Raw genomic sequence first — 14460 nt, forward strand, 5'->3', positions numbered from 1 at the left:
GCCATGTTTCTGTAATTGCTATGATATCCCAGTCCCATGTTCCAAACCATGCCCTGAATTCATCTGCCTTCCCTGTTAGGCCACTTTCATTGAAAGAAATGCAGTGTAATTTATTAGTCCTACCTTGTCCCTGCCTGCCCCGACTTTTTGATTCACTTCTGTTCTCAACTGTACGAGTCTCAGATTGATCTCTTTCCTCACTATTTCCCTGGGTCCCAAACCCCACCTCACTAGTTTAAATCCTCCCAAGCAGTTCTAGCAAATTTCACTGCCAGTATATTAGTGCCCTTCCAATTTAGGTGCAATCCTTCCTTCTTGGACAGGTCACTTCTACCCCAAAAGAGATTCCAATGATCCAAAAATGTGAATCCTTCTCCCATACACCAGCTCCTCTGCCATGCATTCATCGGTTGTTTTAAGTTTATAGTATTCTTTCTGGGGGGTGGGCTTTTGTCATATGTCTGCTGCCTTTTGACATTCCCTGCTGACAATGATTTTAACAAAATAGTTTTAATTTCCAAATGCAAATTTTCAAGATGCCAATGAAGCAGATTGGCACCAGCAGCAACTTCCTGCACAATGAGTTTCAACAGGTTTCCTTTTTCTCTCCTCCTCCACATGAGATGCCTGTGTCCTATTGTCAGATTTAGCTATCCCAAAGTGAGTCAGTCCCTTAGCAGTGTTGCTTCGGCACGTAGTTTCTAATTCCCTGCAGACCTAGGCCAGCTTGTTGGTCAGTTAGAGTCTGCAACGATTCCAAAACATGGTATCTTGCCTCATGTGAAGGTACTTTCTTTCAAATTTAAGTCCCAGTATGAATTCAGTCAATGGAATTAAAACCTCATGCAAATATCCTTAAAGTAGATAAGAAAAAATAATCTCCACTTTGAAAATTAAACCATACATGGATTATTTCAGATATTAATTACTCTTTAGTTCCCTGATTTCACTCTGGAATGGCCCATCTCTGATTGTAAGATTCTGTCGAGTAACCTGCTGCTAAGGTCCCCAGCATCACAGATGTTAGCCTTTAGGCAGTTTGACTTGCTCCATGGAAAATTAAGGCCTGGCAGAAGTCACAAGAAACAACAATGAAAAGAATGATAGCCCTGTGGTTAAAGTGTTAAAACATGGGCAACAGAACCAGCTGCAGGCCTTGTCAATTGACCTTGATCAGATGGGCCGATGGGCCAAGGAGTGGCAGATGAAGCTTAATTTAGATAAATGTGACATACTGCATTTTGGAAAGGCAAATCTGGGCAGGACTTATCCACTTGATGGTAAGGTCCTGGAGGTTGTTGCTGAACAAAGAGAACTTGGAGTGCAGATTCATAGTTCTTTGAAAGTAGAATCACAGGGTAGACACGGCAATGAAAACGGCATATGGTATCCTTGCCTTTATCATTCAGTGCATTGAATGTAGGAGTTGAGAGGTCATGCTGCAGCTGTGCAGGACATTGGTTAGGCAACTTGTGGCCCTGCTTTAGGAAGATGTTGTAAATCTTTAAACGGTTCAGAAAAAACTCACAAGGATATTGCCACGGTTGGAAGATTTGAGCTATCAGGAGAGGCTGAATAGGCTGGGGCCATTTTTCCTGGAGCATTGGAGGCTGAGGGGTGACTTTATAGAGGTTTATAAAATCATGAGGGGCATGGGCAGGATAAATAGACAACATCTTTTCCCCAGGGTAGGGGATTCCAAAACTAGAAGACAGAGGTTTAAGGTGACAGAGGAAAGATTTAAAAGGGGTTTAAGGGGCAATGTTTTCACCTCACAAGGGTGGTACATGTATAGAATGAGCTACCACAGGAAGTGGTAGAGGCTGGTACAATAACAACATTTAAAAGACATTGGGATGGGTATATGAATAGGATGGGTTTAGATTGATTTGGGCCAACTGCTGGCAAATGGGACTAGATTAATTTAGGATACCTTGTTGGAACAGACATGTTGAACTGAAGTATCTGTTACTATGCTGTACAGTACTATGACTCTGTGTCTCTGGTGTTTAAATTGGTAGTAGGGGTTGGCTTGGTGTTTGCATGTCAGATATTAAATGTCTAAGCATTATTCTAATCAAAGAGTGATTTGGAGAAAACTTCACCAAGACAGCTGAATCAAAATCTATTTTATCACGATTATTTACTGGATGCGAATCTAATGAGTACAGATTTCAATTCGACACTACTACCTGAACCACAGGCAAACTGACAGAGAATAAATAAAGTCAAGGATTTATATATACACAGCATAAAGATTGTTGAGAGTGGAGAAGCAAGCAAGAATGGCTAAAGGGAGGAGTTCAAACTAATTGGAGGGGAAATGATAAAAAGACAAACTTAATGTCTTTTTTACTTGAATGTACATTATGTTTGAACCAAAATAAATAAACTAAAGGCACAAATTAAGTTTTATGGATAGCATCTCATAGCGACTATAGAGATATGAATATAGGGAGATCAAAGATGGGAACTAATTATTGAAAAGTATGTGTCTTTGGAAAAGACAGACCAGGAGGAAAGGGTGACGGGATTGATTTGGTAGTACAGGATGGAATAGTTACGATAAGAAGAAATTATCTTGGATCAGAAGGTGTGGAATCCATCTGAGTGGAGGTGAGAGATAGCAGAAAAAAGACGACACTGGGGAGTGAAGTCTATTGGCCCCTAACACGAACTGTATGGTTGGAAAGAGAATTCATCAGAAGATAGTGGGGGCTTATGAAAAGGCAGTGCATAAATCATGGCTGACTTTAATCTTCATGTAGATTTTGAAAGTCAAATGGAAGAGATTGCCACAAGGAAGAATTGTACAGTGTACTCAGGCCAGTTTCTGAGAACAATCAGGATTTGGAATATTTTGGATCTGGCAATATATTATGAAGCAGGCTTAATAAATTATCTTATAGTAAAAGATCCCCTAGAAAACTAACTATGTCGTGCTAGAATTTAGCATTCGGTTTGTGAGTGAGATTTTGTCTATTCACTCATGGAGTGTGGACATTGGTGCATGGCCAGCATTTTATTGCCCATTCCTAGTTGCTCTTGAGAAGATGGTGGGGAGGTGCTTTCTTGAAATGCTGCAATCCACACACACGAGTAAAAAACAAATTTTGCTAAATGTAAGTCAAGGCCATTACAAAGGAACATTAACAGAGTTAACTAGACGGGACTGGGAAAGGAATTGCATCTGCAGTACTCATTTTCTCCCTGGTAAAGGACTTTAGCCTCAAAGACAGTTGATGACCAAGAGCAGACATTTAATAAAATAACTTAGGACCCTTAACAAAGATCTATCCCAGCAAGAAAGAGAGATTCTAGGAAGGGGATAAGCCAACTGTGGTTAACCAAGGAAGTTCAAGTTGAAAGAAAGGCAGACAGGGTAGAAACTTACAGGGATCTGAGCAATATTGGCTGTGATGAGATAGAATCGTACATTGGCGATAGTGTGCAGGCTAGGTGAATTAGCCATAGAAAATGCAAGGTTACAGGGATACGGTAAGGGAGTGGGATGCTCTTCAGAGGGTCAGTGTGGAAGCAATTGGCCAAATAGCTTGCTTCCAAACTCTGGGGATTCTTTACCTTCTATAGTCACATCTAAATCATTTACATAAATGACAAAAAGCAATGGACCCAGCACTGATCCTTGCAGTATACCACTGGTCACCGGCTTCCAGTCCAAAAAAAACAACCTCCGCTGCCACCCTCTGTCTCCTATCTTCAAGCCAATTTTGTATTCATTTGGCTAACTCCCTCTGGATTTAACCTTGCTAACTAGTTACCATGCTGTGTGACAGAAATGGATAACATGTGTAGTGAGGCCCATCTCAATGTCGATGTCATAGAGTCATAGAGATGTTAAGCATGGAAACAGGCCCTTCGGTACAACTTGTCCATGCCGACCAGACATGCCAACCCAATCCAGTCCCACCTGCCAGCATTTGGCCCATTTCTCTCCAATGAGGTATATGGGCCAAATCCCTTCCTATTCATATACACTTCCAGATGCCTCTTAAATGTTGCAATTATATTAGCCTCCACCACTTCCTCTGGCAGCTCATTCCATACATGTACCGCCCTCTGCATAAAGAAGTTGCCCCTTAGGTCTCTTTTATATGTTTCCCTGCTCACCTTAAACCTATGCCCTCTAGTTATGGACTTCCCGACCCCAGGAAAAGACTTTGTCTATTTAGCCTCTCCATGACCCTCATAATTTTATAAACTTCTATAATGTCACCCCTCCGATGCTCCAGGAAAAACAGCCCCAGCCTGTTCAGCCTCTATAGCTCAAATCCTCCAAACCTGGCGACATCCTTGTAAATCTTTTCTGAACCTTTCAAGTTTCAGCTTGCTCTTCATTTCTTTATGCTTTTTGTAAGCGCATGGTGAGATTGTAATTATTGATTGTTGAATGCTTTGTTAATGCCAGAACTCACTGCATCAATGTTCAGACTTTCATCTGATCAAACTCACCAAATATGGTGGACATTGGGAAAACTCAACAAGGAAACCAGAAGGAGCACATTTATCTTGCCACTAACTCCAATTAAGCGGCATATTGGAAATCAACTCAGACCTACTCCAAGGGTTGGTTACATATATTCCATTTCTAGAGACGTTGGCGGCGGACACGTGCCAGCTTCTCAGGACTCTGATAGCACACCTCCTATTTACCTACAGGTTGCTATTGGATTTCAAAGCTGTATTGTGAGTTGTGCAGGTAACTATCAATGTAATGCTACAGCAAGGACACTGTGTGTCTGAGAACATCCGTCCAGCTCATGGATTTGACCAGCCTGCTTTTCTGAAGTATTTGCATGCTGTCTTAGCACTCACTCACTTGGAGCCTATCCAGCCAGTGTCAGGAACTGTAAAGTGTTTGTAAAAGGCAACTCCAGCACAAGGAGCATTTGTTCAGGTGCACAATAGGATTTCAAAAATAGTATGGGTGCAAGAGATGCCAGGAATTCTGGGATATCCAGTGAGTGGTGAGTTGTTTGGTGAATGGCACAGGTAAAATGTTGGGATCTCAATGATATCATCTAATCACAATTTGAATATTGCCCTCTCTTGGCTGTGACTGATGGTCCTGAGATATCAGAAATGGTAGAGGGTACAATGGTAAAACAGGAAATTGCCATCACCATTTTAATTGCATAGGTATAACAGATTATTATACTGTCTCAGCTGCAGTTCTTGATGAAAGTTTCTTCTCCCTCTGGCCAAGTGTGAGAAATTCCAAGGTCTGTTTGGTCTAGTGTGGTAGAGGAAAACCACTTCCAGGTCTAGTTCGCACAATAAGGTTTATTGCATATGAACAACCAATTAAAGTTATATTGATGTGATGGACATTGTGGCAGAGACTTTGAGGAAGACCAGATATTAGGTTTCAATCTTTCAAGATCCTGAGCTGTTCTGCCCACAAATCCACATATGTTCTCATGGTGCTTATAGCACTCCACAATATTAACCTTTCAGACTGAAGCACAACACCACAACTGGTCCCACTAGGTGGACAAAACTTAAAATCTTTCCTTATTAATATGCATAACAAACTGCTTTAACTTTTTAATTTTAAGTAATTTAAGGGTCAATGTGTGTGATATAGTTCTAAATTATGACTCCAATGATACTAAGTTGCGAATGTTTTTACAATTAAAACAGTTTCTGCATATTAGATGCTGAATGTCTTGCAATTTATTTCCCTTTTTTAAAAAAAACATTATACAGAAGGCGGAAAATTATTGCTAGCAATTAATAGCAGATGCGCACTTGGCTTGTTTATGTGTCATTCCTCTTTCTGCTCTTTAAACAGATGTATGAAACCATAAGTGAGTTATATTTAGATCTTTTAACCATCAAAAGCTTTTTTTTCTTCTCATGGAAATATATAATTATTCTCTGTAATTGTTAACACAAAATTAATAAAATAATTTTTCCAAGTTCAAGTCAAAGGAAGCTAAATTTTGTTGTTCCACAAGTAGACATGATGACAACCTTCAAGATTTTTAATGTGAGTCTTTCTGTCTGCTAACTTTGAATAATATATCATGGAAAGCATGAATTTTGCCTGGTTATACACAAAAACAGAAGGACTGCTACTATGAGCTAAACAAACTGGAAGTTATTTCCAAGTTTGAGAAATGACTAGCATTGCACATGCACACAAATAGCCGATGCTCCATATCACAAACAACAATACTCTCCTGCAAAAAAGTACAAACTGTGAACATCTCAATTTATTTGTTTTTAAATTAAATAAAAATTATCACACAGCAATCTCACTCTCCATTCTATTTCCAACTCTGCAAATTACACGACTCTAGAGTAGATTTCTGTCTTTACTGCTGGGACAGTATTTGGTGGAGCAGATTGCATGGCTCTAATAGAACCCAACTGACTTTCATTCTATTGAAATCAATAAAATGAATTTCAGTGCATTCTATAAAGAGAAAGTTGTTTCGCTCCAGCAGGTTACTGCCTAGGTGGTGAAAATAAAAATCTACCCCAATATCTCAGAGTAGTCCAGTAAATATACCTCCTCAACCTGAACAAGTGCTTGTCTAGATTTGAAATCAAATCCAGAGATAAGACAATAGCATGACATACGCTACAATTTTTTTAAAGTTACATTTTAGTAGTTTACTTAACATTTTTAAATTCTGTCCAACCAAACTTTATGTAAATCCTGATTCTCACCAGCAATCAGTTGATTTGAAATCCTCAAGGTCATGTGCAACTAACAGTGGGTGAAAGTAATATCAGAATGATTAGTTCAGACAAGTTCCAGTCCCACTCTGCAACAGATACAATTGATTCTGACAACCTCAACTGATTTTTTTTAAAGCAAATTTGCTCTTGTGATAGGGATAACGTTGGCAAGCCATAATTATTACCTTTGGTTTTGTCTACCCTGTCAGACTGAACGGCTTGCTGGACAATTCCAGTGACATCTACAAATCAAACATACAAGGTGGAAATTGAATCACACGCGGAACAGCCCAGGTGCGGGGTTGCAGCTCATCTGCCTTAGCATTAGTAAAATAGTTTGACCTTCCTGGCACTTTGCATAGTCATTTTCTTTACTGCTGCTGGCCCAGGAATTGATTGCAGGAAGTCCCCAGGTCACGAGCGAGTTCCATTTTTTTTCCTCTGTTCGTAAGCCGAAGTTGTATGTAAGTCAGAACAGATACGGGCTAATTAGTCTGTCTGCTTGTTAGGACGAAACATTGTACGTGACTCGGTTAAAGATCATTTTAAAAATGAGAAGCCAGAGGTCTGTTCTTATGTACAGGACATTCGTAAGTTGGGCATTCATAACCCAGGGACTTTGTTTCAGATTTATTTACCTCACAATTTGCCACACTAAGTTAGAAAGTTATGATTCTGACTTCCTATTACCAGTATTGTGATAGTTGCACTGTTGCACTTCTAACTGCAGTGATGGTTGATTTGTTGATTTAGGGAAAGGTTTGAAGAGGCCAGGAGGCAACCTTGACTGAATAGTCAGGGCAGTAATTGCATACTCTACTTGGCCTTGCATGATCTCAAGCCAGAGTAGCAGTTGGCCTTGATTATTTAGCCTTGATGTTCTGAGCTAAGGAGGAGAGAAAAGATCAGTTAGAATGTCTGCTCCTAATTATTACACAGTGAGCTTTGCTGGAAAATGCATGTGGTTGTGGATAAGATCAGGCTTGGCTCTGCTACCTTCCATTGCCAAACAGCTGGTTGGCATTTGCTCTTTGGTTATACATTCAAAATGGGAGAGGGGAAGGAAAAAAATGTTCAGTCTAAGCATTAGTCAAGAAGTTTGCAAATTGATCACTTATGAAAACAACAATGGAATCAGGGCTAATTATTGCAAACAAACTGTCAGATCTGTGGCAAAACCTGTTTAGTCTGTACTCTTTCTTGTTGATTCCTTTTTGATGGGAGCTTTTGTGTTTCGTGGCTTCAGGAAAATAAACAGTACAATTGCAAAATTAACATACTTGTCTTCTGGAACTCCAGTTTGAAGTACACAAGATGAATCGGACAGAATGGTTTGCATTATTCGAAGAGTGTTGCTGTTTTTTTCGCTCTGGGTTGTTCGTCCCACACTCGGGAAAGCCTCTTAAAGAAACCGCAACCATGAAAATTAAAAGTAAAATAGGAGCAAAGGAAGGAAAGTAAAAAGACCAAACAGAAAAACCAAGAAAAAGAAAGGAACAAACAAGCCCTGAACTTCACTTCAATAAAAGAAAATGTTGCAGACATGCAACAGGAAATTAATGGCAAGCATTGGATTTTGGATTGGGCAGAGAGTGACAACTCCACTGAGCAACAAGCATATAAGCAACATGCATAGTTTTACTTCAAATATTAAGCTATAAGTTATCCTAGGAAGATGGACAGGTAGGACAGTTCAAGAGGGCAGTGCCGAGTTGGAGGGTTGGATCGGGGATAAGGTGAGGGGGAAGGGAAATGAGGAAATTGGTACTGATTCCATGTGGTTGGAGCGTCCCAAGGGAAAGATTTTTTTTTAGATTAGATACCGTACAGTGTGGAAACAGGCCATTTAGCCCAACAAGTCCACACCGATCCCCCACCCAGACCCATTGCCCTCTGACTACTGCACCTGACACTATGGGCAATTTAGCATGGCCAATCCACCTGACCTGCACATCTTTGGATAATGGGAGGAAACTGGAGCATCTGGAGGAAACCCACACAGACACAGAGAGAATGTGCAACTCTACACTGACAGTCGCCTGAGACTGGAATCGAACCCATGTCTCTGGCACTGTAAGGCTGCAGTGCTAACTACTGACCCACCAGGTGTTTGCAGTTTTTCAGTTGCTGATTACAAAATTTCTCTTATAACTCCATATTTATGTATCATTTCACCTCTTTCAAATGCTAAATTTGCTTTCTACTGTATTTGTCTTTGTTTTATGGTTGATAGCTGAAACAATACTTTTAAATTCTGTTCCAGATTTCCAATTCCCTTTTGAATGCCTTAATTTGAATGCCTCCACCATACCCTTAGTCAGTGCATTCAAGATCCTAAGAACTTGGTGCATGAAGACATTTCTTTGCCTGTCTCGAATGTTTCATCAGATCGACTGTCCCGGATGGAGTCCCCAGCTGTGCACTCAGGTCCTGCGGGGAGTGGTGGGGGAGGGGAGTATTCACACACATCTTTAACCTCTTCTTACTTCAATCTGAGGTTCCTACCTGTTTCACAAAGTCTATTATCACCGCATGCCAAAGAAAGAAATCAGGCAGCATGCTTTAATGATTACAGCCCAGTGGTTCTGACATCTACCATTATAAAGTGTTTCAACAGGTAAGTAAAGGCACACATCAACCCCAGCCTCTCAGATTGCCTTGATCCACTACAACTTGCCTAATGTTGCAACAGGTCGAAAACAGACACCACCTCCCTGTCCGTACACTTATGCCTGAAACATCTGTATAGAAAGGAATCTATGCCTGACTCCGATTTATTGACTTTAACTCTGCCTTCAACACTATAATTCCAGCCAAACTCACCTCCACCTCTGCTCCCCTCTCTGCAACTTCCTGAACTGCTGATTGAAATCAGTGAGGATACATAATAACACATCCTCAACACCAATGCCCCGTGAGGCTGTGTACTCAGCCCCTTACTATATTCTTCATATACTCTCAACCATGTGGCCAAATTCAGCTCTAACTCCATTTATAAGTTTGATGAAGTAGTGGGTCAGATCTTAACCACGATGAGACAGAATACAGGAAAGAGTTAGCTTAGTTGCATGGTGTAAAGACAATAATCCCTCCATCAATATCAGCAAAATGAAGAAGCTGACCATCGATTTCAAGAAGCAGAATGGAGGACACATCCCTGTCTGTACCAGTAGTGCTGAGGTGGAGATGGTTGAAGACTTCAAGTTCCTAGGAATAAATATCACCAACAATCTGTCCTCATCCATGCTTGTTGACGCTACAGTCAAGGAAGTACACCAAAGCCTCTACTTCCTCAGAAGGCTTAGGAAATTCAGCATGGCCAAAACGAATTTTGCCAAGTTTTATAGATGTACTATAAGAAAGCATCCTATCTTTATACATCACAGATTGATAGGGCAACTGCTCTGCCAAGACCACAACAAATTAGAGAGAACACAGCTCAGTCCATCATGCAAACCAGCCTTCCATCCATTGATTCTATCTATACCTCCTGCTGGCCTTTGGAAAGCAGCCACCATAATCAAAGACCCATCCCACCTTGATTATACTCTCTTCCACCCTCCTCCCTCAGGCAGAAAATACAAAAGTTTGAAAACATGTACTAACAGGTAGGGAACATAAGGAATAAATAGCAACATCTTGAAAAATGTCAATATTTCAGAGGAGGTATTGCTGGACAACTCAAAATGCATTATCCCCACAAAATCCTCACAACCGGTGAGCCTGACATCGGTGATGGATAGATTGTTGGAGGGACAGGATTTACATATACTTGGAAAGGCAAGGACTGATTAAGGATCATCAGTATGGCTTTGTGCATGGGAAATCATGTCTCACTAACTTGGTTGAGGTTTCTGAGCAAGTAACAATGAGGATTGATGAGGGCAGAGTGGTGAATGTGATCTATGTGGACTGAGGAGTGGCAGATGGAGTTTAATTTAGATAGATGTGAGGTGCTACATTTTGGAAGTGCAAATCAGAGAAGGACTTATAGACTTAATGGTAAGGTCCTCAGGAGTATTGCTGAACAAAGAGACCTTAGAGTGCAGATTCAAAGTTCCTTGAAAGTAGAGTCCCAGCTAGATAGGATAGTGAAGATGATATTTGGTATCCTTGCCTTTATTGATCAATGCATTGAGTGGGGAGGTCATCTTAAGACTGTACAGGATATTGGTTAGGCCACTTTTGGAATACTGTCTGCAGTTCTGGTCTCCCTGCTATTGGAAGGATATTGTGAAACTTGAAAGAGTTTAGAAAGGATTTACAAGGATGTTACCAGGGTTGGTGGATTTGAGCTACAGGGAGAGGCTGAATAGGCCAAGGCTATTTTCCCTGGAGCATCAGAGGCTGAGGGGTGACTTTATAAAGGTTTATAAAATCATGAGGCGCATAGATAGGGTGAATAGACAACACTGGATTAGTGGTGCTGGAAGAGCACAGCAGTTCAGGCAGCATCCAACGAGCAGCGAAATCGACGTTTCGGGCAAAAGCCCTTCATCAGGAAGGGCTTTTGCCCGAAACGTCGATTTCACTGCTCGTTGGACGCTGCCTGAACTGCTGTGCTCTTCCAGCACCACTAATCCAGTATTTGGTTTTCAGCATCTGCAGTCATTGTTTTTACCCTGAATAGACAACATCCTATCTCTGGTGTGGGGGGAGTCCAGCACTAGAGGGCATAGGTCTAAGGTGTGAGGGGAGAGATTTAAAAGGGACTTAAGGGGAATCTTTCACACAGAGGGTGGTGCATGTATGAAATGATCTGCCAGATGAAGTGTTGGAGGCTGGTACAATTGCAACATTTAAAAGACATCTGGATGGGTATATGACTAGGAAGGGTTTTGGGGGATATGGGCCAAGTGCTGGCAAATGGGACTAGACTAATTTAGGATATCTGATCGGCATGGATGAGTTGGACTGAAGGGTCTTTTTCCATGCTGTATAAATCTATGACTCTATATCAGATTCAGGAAGGAACAACTTCCTCCCTGCTGTTATCAGACCTTTGAACAGACTTCTCATTTATTAGAGATGGTCTTTCTCTGCACCTTCTCTGTAGCTGCAACACCATATTCTGCATTCTCTTCTATTACCCTGATATACTTATGTAAGGTATGGTTTGACTGGTTAGCACGCAAAACAATATTTTTCACTGCATCTTGGTACATGTGACAATACTAAATAAAATAAAATCAATTACCTTTCATCTGCGTCCTGTCATTTTGATCTTTCCACCAGTAGAAAAAAACATTTCTCTAATCTACTGTGTCCAGGCATCTTATGATTCTGAAAGCCTTTATCAAATTGCCTCTCAAACATCCCTTCTCCAAGGAAAAAGTGCCAACTTCTCAAATCTATCTAACTGATGTTTCTCTCACCTATTATTGAAGTGCATTTGACATTTCCTTTTCTTCTCTTTCTCCATACAGTTATTTACATCAGCCTACATCAGATTTGATCACATAATGGACATCTACCTATATCATCCAACCCACTCTGCAATTTCTGAGCTGTTTGGTGACATGCATAAACTCAATCCTTTTGATTTGAGTTTCTGAATCTGGTTTAAGACAATGTGATTCACAGTGTGATATAGCTTGATGGTCAGGTTGTCCCCATTCTGAATGACAAGTACAAAATCTCTCTAGTCCTTCATGCCAATGCTGCTGCACTTCAATTTGAAGTGTTCATAAATCCATTTTAGCTACAATTAATTAGATTGTTGATAAGTTTATAGTTTCCATTGACTTTTGTTCCACCTTTGAAAATGGATAATGTATTCGTCTGTTTCCAAACAAATGGATGTCCTGTCTTCCAATAACTCCACTACACTGATTGTCATTACCTCACAAATGGCCTTTCTCGTCCCTATCAGTACTTTTGTAAGAATGCCATTGATTCTTAAGACTGTATTTGTTATAAGGCCTGCTAGCACACATAAAATAATAGAACAAGATAACATAAGAAATAGGAAACATGGGAACTATGTACAGAAATAAGACATTCTTCCTTTCAGGCCTGCTCTCCACTTAATCAGGACTGTTCACAGTTTTGATATCATATTTGACCCCAGTTTGTGTTTTGGACCACATCACTAAGATTGCTTATTTTTACGTCTGTAACATTGTCTGACTTTGTTCTTGTCTTAGCTGATTTGTTGCTGATGCATGAATTACCTTTAGATTTGTCAGTTGCTGAGTGGTCTCCCATATCCTGCCTTTTGTAAATTGGAGATCATCCAAAACTCTGCTGTCCATGTCTCAACTCCTAGGAAGTCCCATGAACCTATGAGCAGAGAGATCTTGGTGTCCATGTACACAGATCCTTGAAATTACCACCCAGGTTGACAGGGTCGTTAAGAAGGCATACAGTGTTTTAGCTTTTATTAATAGAGGGATCGAGTTTCGGAACCATGAGGTAATGTTGCAGCTGTACAAAACTCTGGTGAGGTTGCACTTGGAGTATTGTGTATAGTTCTGGTCACCACATTATAAGAAGGATGTGGAAGCTTTGGAAAGGGTGCAGAGGAGGTTTACTAGGATGTTGCCTGGTATGGAGGGGAGGTCTTACGAGGAAAGGCTGAGGGACTTGAGGCTGTTTTCATTGGAGAAAAGAAGAAGATTGAGAGGTGACTTAATAGAGACATATAAGATAATCAGAGGGTTAGATAGGGTGGACAGGGAGAGCCTTTTTCCGAGTATGGTGACGGCGAGCACGAGGAGGCATAGCTTTAAATTGAGGGGTGATAGATATAGGACAGATGTCAGAGGTAGTTTCTTTACTCAGAGAGTAGTAAGGATATGGAATGCTTTGCCTGCAATGGTAGTAGATTCACCAACTTTAAGTGCATTTAAGTCATCATTGGATAAGTATATGGACGTACATGGAATAGTGTAGGTTGGATGGGCTTCAGATTGGTATGACTGGTCGGCGCAACATTGAGGGTCCGAAGGGCCTGTACTGCGCTGTAATGTTCTATGTTCTATGAACCTATAACCCAATGGCAACTGAACTAAATTAACTTACGGTGAAGCAATGTCTTTGTTTAAATATTCACCTCTACCTTATCAAATCACTTCATGGCTTCACTCATTCTGACCTCTGTAATTCTCTTCAGCTCCAACGTGCTCCAAATTTTAGTGTTCATCTAATTCTGGCCGCTTCAGCAATACTTCTTCTGATTTCTTTTCTCACTGTGTGGACCGACAAGGTCCATGTGCAGTATCAATTTCTGAAACTGGAGGTCAATGTATCAGCATGGGATTGACACTCACAGAAAATTGGGAGTAACTCTATAGTGGCTGTGTGTCTGCACAGCTTGGGTGTTTTTGAGCATCCCACTCTGTCGAATGTACGCAGTTTCTTGGTCCCAAGACTCTGGAATTCCCTCTCTATAGTTGTCCACCTTGCTTCCTTCCTTTAAGACACTATTTAAAAAGCCTTGAGTTTTTAAAAGCCTTATCTAATAGCTGCAAATCTCACTTGGTGTCTTCTTATGTATAACAATATTTCTGTGAAGCACTTTTGGATGTTTTATTATGTTAAAAGGGACTACCTATATAGAGATAGCTATTGTTATGGTACAAGCCCATGACTTATTTTAAATTACCTTTTGTTTTACTGTTAAATATCACACAACACCAGGTTATAGTCCAACAGGTTTATTTGCAAGCACTAGCCTTCAGAGCGCTGCTTCTTCATCAGGTGGTTGTGGAGAATTAGATTGTAAGGTTTTGTTTTACTGTGAGAGGA

This window comes from Chiloscyllium punctatum, chromosome 6 (genome assembly GCF_047496795.1).
Source record: "Chiloscyllium punctatum isolate Juve2018m chromosome 6, sChiPun1.3, whole genome shotgun sequence".
In the NCBI taxonomy this organism is placed as follows: Eukaryota; Metazoa; Chordata; class Chondrichthyes; order Orectolobiformes; family Hemiscylliidae; genus Chiloscyllium; species Chiloscyllium punctatum.